A 9,872-nucleotide genomic window follows, 5' to 3' on the forward strand; every position below is an offset into this window, starting at 1 on the left:
CCTATTGATTTCGGATCGAGCCCCAAACTTGGGCAACATCATAATATGGTGGGAGGAGTCATTTGGTGAGTTTTGAGTGAAATCCAATCGCTAGAAGTATGGAATACAGCAACCACTCCAATCAGGAAGGAACTGCCTTTGAACTAGAATTGTCCAATTTCTCACACCTATTGATTTCGGATCGAGCCCAAAACTTGGGAAACAACATAATATGGTGGGAGGACTCATTTGGTGAATTTTGAGTGAAATCCAATCGCTAGAAGTATGGAATACACCAACGACTCCAATTAGGAACGAACTGCCGTTGAACTTGAATTGTCCAATTTGGAACACCTATTGATTTCGGATCGAGCCCAAAACTTGGGCAATATCATAATATGGTGAGAGGAGTCATTTGGTGAGTTTTCAGTGAAATCCAATTGCTAGAAGTACGGAATACACCAACCACTTCAATTAGGAACGAACTGCTGTTGAACTTGAATTGTCCAATTTGGAACACCTATTGATTTCGGATATAGCCCAAAACTTGGGGAACATCATAATATGGTGGGAGGAGTCATTTGGTGAGTTTTGGGTGAAATCCAATCGCTAGAAGTATTGAATACCACTCCAATTAGGAATGAACTGCCGTTGAACTTGAATTATCCAATTTGGAACACCTATTGATTTCGGCTCGAACCCAAAACTTGGGCAACATCATAATATGGTGGGAGAAGTCATTTGGTGAGTTTGGAGTGAAATCCAATCACTAGAAGTATGGAATACACCAACCACTTCAATTTGGAACGAACTGCCGTTGAACTTGAATTATCCAATTTCGAACACCTATTGATTTCGGATCGAGCCCAAAACTTGGGCAACATCATAATATGGTGGGAGGAGTCCTTTGGTTAGTTTTGAGTGAAATCCAATCGCTAGAAGTATGGAATACACCAACCACTCCAGTTAGGAACGAACTGCCGTTGAACTTGAATTGTCCAATTTGGAACACCTATTGATTTCGGATCGAGCCCAAAACTTGGGCAACATCATAATATGGTGGGAGGAGTCATTTGGTGAGTTTTGAGTGAAATCCAATCGCCAGAAGTATGGAATAAACCAACCACTCCAATTAGGAACGAACTGCCGTTGAACTTGAATTGTCCAATTTCTCACACCTATTGATTTCGACTCGAGCCCCAAACTTGGGCAACATCATAATATGGTGGAAGGAGTCATTTGGTGAGTTTTGAGTGAAATCCAATCGCTAGAAGTATGGAATACACCAACCACTCCAATTAGGAACGAACATCCATTAAACTTGAATTGTCTAATTTCACACACCTATAGATTTCGGATCGAGCCCAAAACTTGGGCAACATCATAATATGGTGGGAGGAGTCCTTTGGTGAATTTTGAGTGAAATCCAATCACTAGAAGTAAGGAATACACCAACCACTCCAATTAGGAACGAACTGCCGTTGAACTTGAATTGTCCAATTTCGAACACCTATTGATTTCGGATCAAGCCCAAAAGTTGGGCAACATCATAATATGGTGGGAGGAGTCCTTTGGTAAGTTTTGAGTGAAATGCAATCGCTAGAAGTGTGGAATATACCAACCACTCCAATTAGGAACGAACTGCTGTTGAACTTGAATTGTCCAATTTCTCACACCTATTGATTTCGGATGGAACCCTAAACTTGGGCAACATCATAATATGGTGGGAGGAGTCATTTGGTGAGTTTTGAGTGAAATCCAATCGCTAGAAGTATGGAATACACCAACCACTCCAATTCGGAACGAACTGCCGTTGAACTTGAATTGTCCAATTTCTCAAACCGATTGATTTCGGATCGAGCCCGAAACTTGGGCAACATCATAATATGGTGGGAGAAGTCATTTGGTGAGTTTTGAGTGAAATCCAATCGCCAGAAGTATGGAATACACCAACCACTCCAATTAGGAACAAACTGCCGTTGAACTTGAATTGTCGAATTTTTCAAACCTATTGATTTCGACTCGAGCCCCAAACTTGGGCAACATCATAGTATGGTGGGAGGAGTCATTTGGTGAGTTTTGAGTGAAATCCAATCGCTAGAAGTATGGAATACACCAACCACTCCAATTAGGAACGAACTGCCGTTGAACTTGAATTGTCCAATTTCTCACACCTATTGATTTCGACTCGAGCCCCAAACTTGGGCAACATCATAATATGGTGGGAGGAGTCATTTGGTGAGTTTTGAGTGAAATCCAATCGCTAGAAGTAGGGAATACACCAACCACTCCAATTAGGAACGAACTGCCGTTGAACTTGAATTGTCCAATTTCTCACACCTATTGATTTCGGACCGAGCCCCAAACTTGGGCAACATCATAATATGGTGGGAGGAATCATTTGGTGAGTTTTGTGTGAAATCCAATCGCTAGAAGTAGGGAATACACCAACCACTCCAATTAGGAACGAACTGCCGTTGAACTTGAATTGTCCAATTTGGAACACCTATTGATTTCGGATCGAGCCCAAAACTTGGGCAACATCATAATATGGTGGGAGGAGTCATGTGGTGAGTTTTGAGTGAAATCCATTCGCTAGAGGTATGGAATACACCAACCACTCCAATTAGGAAAGAACTGCCGTTGAACTTGAATTGTCCAATTGCTCAAACCTATTGATTTCGGATCGAGACCCAAACTTGGGCAACATCATAATATGGTGGGAGGAGTCATTTGGTGAGTTTTGAGTGAAATCGAATCTCTAGAAGTATGGAATACACCAACCACTCCAATTAGGAACAAACTGCCGTTGAACTTGAATTGTCCAATTTCTCACACCTATTGATTACGGATCGAGCCCAAAACTTGGGCAACATCATAATATGGTGGGAGGAGTCCTTTGGTGAATTTTGAGTGAAATCCAATCACTAGAAGTATGGAATACACCAACCACTCCAATTAGGAACGAACTGCCGTTGAACATGAATTGTCCAGTTAGGAACGAACTGCCGGTGAACTTGAATTGTCCAATTTCTCACACCTATTGATTTCGGATCGAGCCCAAAACTTGGGCAACATCATAATATGGTGGGAGGAGTCATTTGGTGAGTTCTGAGTGAAATCCAATCGCTAGAAGTATGGAATACACCAACCACTCCAAGTAGGAACGAACTGCTGTCGAACTTGAATTGTCCAATTTCTCACACCTATCGATTTCGGATCGAGCCCAAAACTTGGGCAACATCATAATATGGTTGGAGGAGTCATTTGGTGAGTTTCCAGTGAAATCAAATCGCTAGAAGTATGGAATACACCAACCACTCCAATTAGGTACGAACTGCCGTTGAACTTCAATTGTCCAATTTCTCACACCTATTGATTTCGGATCGAGCCCAAAACTTGGGCAACATCATAATATGGTGGGAGGAGTCATTTGGTGAGTTTTGAGTGAAATGCAATCGCTAGAAGTGTGGAATACACCAACCACTCCAAGTAGGAACGAACTGCTGTCGAACTTGAATTGTCCAATTTCTCACACCTATCGATTTCGGATCGAGCCCAAAACTTGGGCAACATCATAATATGGTGGAGGAGTCAGTTGGTGAGTTTCGAGTGAAATCCAATCGCTAGAAGTGTGGAATACACCAACGACTCCAATTAGGAACGAACTGTCGTTGAACTTGAATTGTCCAATTTGGAACATCTATTGATTTCGGATCGAGCCCAAAACTTGGGCAACATCATAATATGGTGGGAGAAGTCATTTGGTGAGTTTTGAGAGAAATCCAATCGCTAGAAGTATGGAATACACCAACCACTCCAATTTGGAACGAACTGCCATTGAACATGAATTTTCCAATTTCTCAAACCCATTGATTTCTAATTAATCCCCAAACTTGGGCAACATCATAATATGGTGGGAGGAATCATTTGGTGAGTTTTGAGTGAAATCCAATCGCTAGAAGTATGGAATACACCAACCACTCTAATTAGGAAGGAACTGCCGTTGAACTTGAATTGTCCAATTTGGAACACCTATTGATTTCAGATCGAGCCCAAAACTTTGGCAACATCATAATAGTGTGGGAGGAGTCATTTGGTGAGTTTTGGGTGAAATCGAATCGCTAGAAGTAGGGAATACACCAACCACTCCAATTAGGAACGAACTGCCATCGAACTTGAATTGTCCAATTTCTCACACCTAATGATTTCGGATCGAGCCCAAAACGTGGGCAACATCATAATATTGTAGGAGGAGTCATTTGGTGAGTTTTGAGTGAAATCCAAATGCTAGAAGTATGGAATACACCAACCACTCCAATTAGGAACGAACTGCCGTTGAACTTGAATTGTCCAATTTCTTTCACCTATTGATTTCGGATCGATCCCAAAACTTGGGCAACATCATAATATAGTGTTAGGAGTCATTTGGTGAGTTTTTAGTAAAATCCAATCGCCAGAAGTATGAAATACACCAACCACTCCAATTAGGAACGAACTGCCGTTGAACTTGAATTGTCCAATTTCTCACACCTATTGATTTCGGATCGAGCCCAAAACTTGGGCAACCTGATAATATGGTGTTAGGAGTCATTTGGTGAGTTTTGAGTGAAATCCAATCGCTAGAAGTATAGAATACACTCCAATTTGGAACGAACTGCCGTTGAACTTGAATTGTCCAATTTCTCACACCTATTGATTTCGGATCGAGCCCAAAACTTGGGCAACATGATAATATGGTGGGAGGAGTCATTTGGTGAGTTTTGAGGGAAATCCAATCGCTAGAAGTATGGAATACACCAACAACTCCAATTAGGAACGAACTGCCGTTGAACTTGAATTGTCCAATTTCTTTCACCTATTGATTTCGGATCGATCCCAAAACTTGGGCAACATCATAATATGGTGGTCGGAGTCATTTGGTGAGTTTTGAGTGAAATCCAATCGCTAGAAGTATGGAATACACCAACCACTACAATTAGGTATGAACTGCCGTTGAACTTGAATTGTCCAATTTCTCACACCTATTGATTTCGGATCGAGCCCAAAACTTGGGCAACACCATAATATGTTGGGAGGAGTCATTTGGTGTGTTTTGAGTGAAATCCAATCGCTCGAAGTATGGAATACACCAACCACTCCAATTAGGAACGAACTGCCTTTGAACTTGAATTGTCCAATTTCTCACACCTATTGATTTCGGATTGAGCCCAAAACTTGGGCCACATGATAATATGGTGTTAGGAGTCGTTTGGTGAGTTTTGAGTGAAATCCAATCGCTAGAAGTATAGAATACAGCAACCACTCCAATTTGGAATGAACTGCAGTTGAACTTGAATTGTCCAATTTCCCACACCTATTGATTTCAGATCGAGCCCAAAACTTGGGCAACGTCATAATATGGTGGGAGGAGTCATTTGGTGAGTTTTGAGTGAAATCGAATCGCTAGAAGTAGGGAATGCACCAACCACACCAATTAGGAACGAACTGCCATTGAACTTGAGTTGTCCAATTTCTCACACCAAATGATTTCGGATCGAGCCCAAAACGTGGGCAACATCATAATATTGTGGGAGGAGTCATTTGGTGAGTTTTGTGTGAAATCCAATCGCTAGAAGTATGGAATACACCAACCACTCCAATTAGGAACGAACTGCCGTTGAACTTGAATTGTCCAGTTTCTTTCTCCTATTGATTTCGGATCGAGCCCAAAACTTGGGCAACATCATAATATAGTGCTTGGAGTCATTTGGTGAGTTTTGAGTAAAATCCAATCGCCAGAAGTATGGAATACACCAACCACTCCAATTAGGAACGAACTGCAGTTGAACTTGAATTGTCCAATTTCTCACACCTATTGATTTCGGATCGAGCCCAAAACTTGGGCAACGTGATAATATGGTGTTAGGAGTCATTTGGTGAGTTTTGAGTGAAATCCAATCGCTAGAAGTATAGAATACACTCCAATTAGGAACGAACAGACATTGAACTTGAATTGTCCAATTTCTCACACCTATTGATTTCGGATCGAGCCCAAAACTTGGGCAACATGATAATATGGTGGGAGGAGTCATTTGGTGAGTTTTGAGGGAAATCCAATCGCTAGAAGTATGGAATACACCAACAACTCCAATTAGGAACGAACTGCCGTTGAACTTGAATTGTGCAATTTGGAACACCTATTGATTTCGGATCGAGCCCAAAACTTGGGCAACACCATAATATGTTGGGAGGAGTCATTTGGTGTGTTTTGAGTGAAATCCAATCGCTCGAAGTATGGAATACACCAACCACTCCAATTAGGAACGAACTGCCGTTGAACTTGAATTGTCCAATTTCTCACACCTATTGATTTCGGATCGAGCCCAAAACTGGGGCAACATGATAGTATGGTGTTAGGAGTTTTTTGGTGAGTTTTGAGTGAAATCCAATCGCTAGAAGTATAGACTACAGCAACCACTCCAATTTTGAACGAACTGCCGTTGAACTTGAATTGTCCAATTTCTCACACCTATTGATTTCGGATCGAGCCCCAAACATGGGCAACATCATAATATGGTCTGAGGAGTCATTTGGTGAGTTTTGAGTGAAATCCAATTGCTAGAAGTAGGAAATACATGAACCACTCCAATTAGGAACGAACTGCCGTTGAACTTGAATTGTCCAATTTCTCACACCTATTGATTTCGGATCGAGCCCAAAACTTGGGCAACATGATAATATGGTGGGAGGAGTAATTAGGTGAGTTTTGAGTGAAATCCAATCGCTAGAAGTATGGAATACACCAACCACTCCAATTAGGAACGAACTGCCGTTGAACTTGAATTGTCCAATGTCTCACACCAATTGATTTCGGATCGAGCCCAAAACTTGGGCAACATGGTAATATGGTGGGAGGAGTAATTTGGTGAGCTTTGAGTGAAATCCAATCACTAGAAGTATGGAATACACCAACCACTCCAATTAGGAACGAACTGCCGTTGAACTTGAATTGTCCAATGTCTCACACCAATTGATTTCGGATCGAGCCCAAAACTTGGGGAACATGGTAATATGGTGGGAGGAGTAATTTGGTGAGCTTTGAGTGAAATCCAATCACTAGAAGTATGGAATACACCAACCACTCCAATTAGGAACGAACTGCCGTTGAACTTGAATTGTCCAATTTCTCACACCTATCGATTTCGGATCGAGCCCAAAAGTTGGGCAACATGATAATCTGGTGTTAGTAGTCAGTTGGTGAGTTTTGAGTGAAATCCAATCGCTAGAAGTATGGAATACACCATCCACTCCAATTTGGAACGAACTGCCGTTGAACTTGCATTAGCCATATTGAATTCAGATTTTTCACTTCCTTAGGCCTATAAATAGGGAGGTTCTCTAAGCTTGTAAACACACCCCAAGGTAAGGGTGGGCACGGTCCGGTTCGGCCTGGTTCTCCCCTAAACCCGAAACCGAAACCGGTACTGTTCATTCGGTCCGGTTCGGTCCGGTTTTTCAATTAAACACCTAAGAGAACCGCACCAACCCGAACCGGTTTATATCCGGTTCGGTTTCCGATTTTACAATTTGGACCGTCCCTTGGGCCCAATTGATTTTTTTATTATAAATTTTTAGAGATTTAAGCCCAACTGAAGTTTTTAAACAAAATTTGGGCCTACAAATTCACAATTAGCCCACTTCCCACCCAATCATCCCAAACATTAAATTTAAAATTACATGCCAATAACAAAACAAATACACTTAATTGCAAACAAAATTACTAAAAAAAATTATAGAAATAACATTTAAACTACTCCATTTTCCACTGAAAAAAAAAGAAAAAAAATGCTCCATCTTCCCCTTGTTCTTTCTCGGAGGCAAGGGCAACACAAAGAGGCATCTTCTTCAAACCTTCTCTATTAAGCTCTCCCAGCCCCTGGATTTCCTGTGCAAAGATATACTGCTTCTTCTGTTATCTGCTGCTGTGAAGCCATATGAGTTGACTGCAGGTGAGAAAGTATGTCCTCCATGATATGATTGCACAAAAGTCTTGTCCAATGAATTAATAAACTTTGGAGAATCGGAAACTACATACATGTCATTGTTATGTGTTCTCATGTCACCATTGCTAAGCCGCACAACTGCCGCCAAGCCACTCTCAGACACATCAAGCCTAGTCCAAAAAAAAAAAAATACAGAGAGAGAGAGAGAGAGAGAGAGAGAGAGAGAGAAAAAATTGGGGTTTTACTTCGAGCTTGAAATTTTCATTTTCATTATCTCCAAACAGCAATTAGGGTTTTACTTCGAGCTTGAAATTTTTACAGTAGAAAAAACAACGAGAATGAAACGAAGGAATACTGAACGTTTGCGTTTGATAGAACCCTAAATCAATCATACCCACATCTTCGATCGTGAATCAAATAAAACAAAAAATGAGAGAACGAGGCAACACAATAAGCAATGAAGAATTAGAAAGAGAGTAACTAGCTCACCTGGTTTCGTGACGCCGCCGAGTCAGAGAGAATGAGAGAGAGAGAAAATTGGAATTAGAAAGAGGAAGAAGAAAGAGAAAGAAGAAGAAAGAGAGAGAGAGAGAGAGAGAGAGAGAGAGAGAGAGAGAGAGAGAGAGAGAGAGAGAGAGAGAGAAAATAAAAGAGAGAAGCTGCGGCGGATTGAAAAGATAAAGGAGAGAGGAAGGAAAGAAAAGGTGGTTTTAGGGTTAGGTGTTGGTTGATGGGCTTTTGTTGTTGGGCTTGGCTAAGGTTAGATGTTAGTAGTTGGGTTTGGGAAGTGAGAAAAATTCTGGGCTTAGTGGTTGGGCCACCAAAAAATATATATTAAATACTGGACCGGTCCGGTCCGGTGCTATTTTGTGTAAAACCGGAACTGGAATCGGTTTGAACCGGTCCGGTCCGGTCCGGTCCGGTTTTGTTGACTTTTTAGTCAACTCAGTTTTTTCCGGTTTTTTTTCATCCGGTTTGGTTCGGTTTTCCGGTTTATATGCCCACCCCTACCCCAAGGGGGGGAGCTCTCAAACACTTCTCTAGAGAATTTGAGGGAGAGAAGGGAAGGGAGCTCTAGAGAAGTGTTTGAGAGCTCCCCCCCTTGGGGTGTGTTTACAAGCTTTGAGAACCTCCCTATTTATAGGCCTAAGGAAGTGAAAAATCTGAATTCAATATGGCTAATGCATACAACACTTGTTTTATAAAATCTGAAATGGTTGATGCACTTCACCAATAAATCCCACCAGCAGCCCTAGCTCATCTTCATGTCACCATGACCAAGCTTCCAACCAGCTCAATAGCTCATGCCTAGCTCACCATGACCAAGCTTCCAACCAGAAACAATAGCTCATCCTGAGGTCAGCATGACCAGCAACTTCAAGGGCTTACGAATTGGGCTTCCCTTAAGCAAATTAAGACTTTAAGCACTCAAACTTGAAGTTCAGAATGTCTTCTTTCCAGCCATATATCATTTGGGCCAATCCAAGGTCGGAGGAGGAAGTTAAGGCCAAAACAAACTTCTAACTCATTTTGCGCGCTGATAAAATCCATCCTGAGCATGGCTCTGTGTTTGCTAGGTAATAGACTCCATATTTATCCAATGGGGCTGCATTTTGGATATGTTATAGTACACACCCATTGGAACAACTTTCATGAAGAATTCTGCCTCATCCGAGCTGTGTAGGTTGCTGAAACAAAGCTTGCAATATGACCTACGGAACTGGACTGGCAGGGCGCTGTAGCCAAAATGAGTTTGTCTTTTAAGCTCTTCATCCATTCATCCAAACTAGGCCTTAACATGCTTGAATTGCATGAATTATGCTCTCTTGCTCTATTTGCCTACAAAACACACAAAGGGAGGCAAATAACATAGAAATCTAGGAAACTAAGCAAAAGAAGTAAGTAAAT

The sequence above is a fragment of the Prunus avium genome, chromosome 1 (assembly GCF_965620075.1).
Source record: "Prunus avium chromosome 1, drPruAviu1.hap1.1, whole genome shotgun sequence".
Classification (NCBI taxonomy): domain Eukaryota; kingdom Viridiplantae; phylum Streptophyta; class Magnoliopsida; order Rosales; family Rosaceae; genus Prunus; species Prunus avium.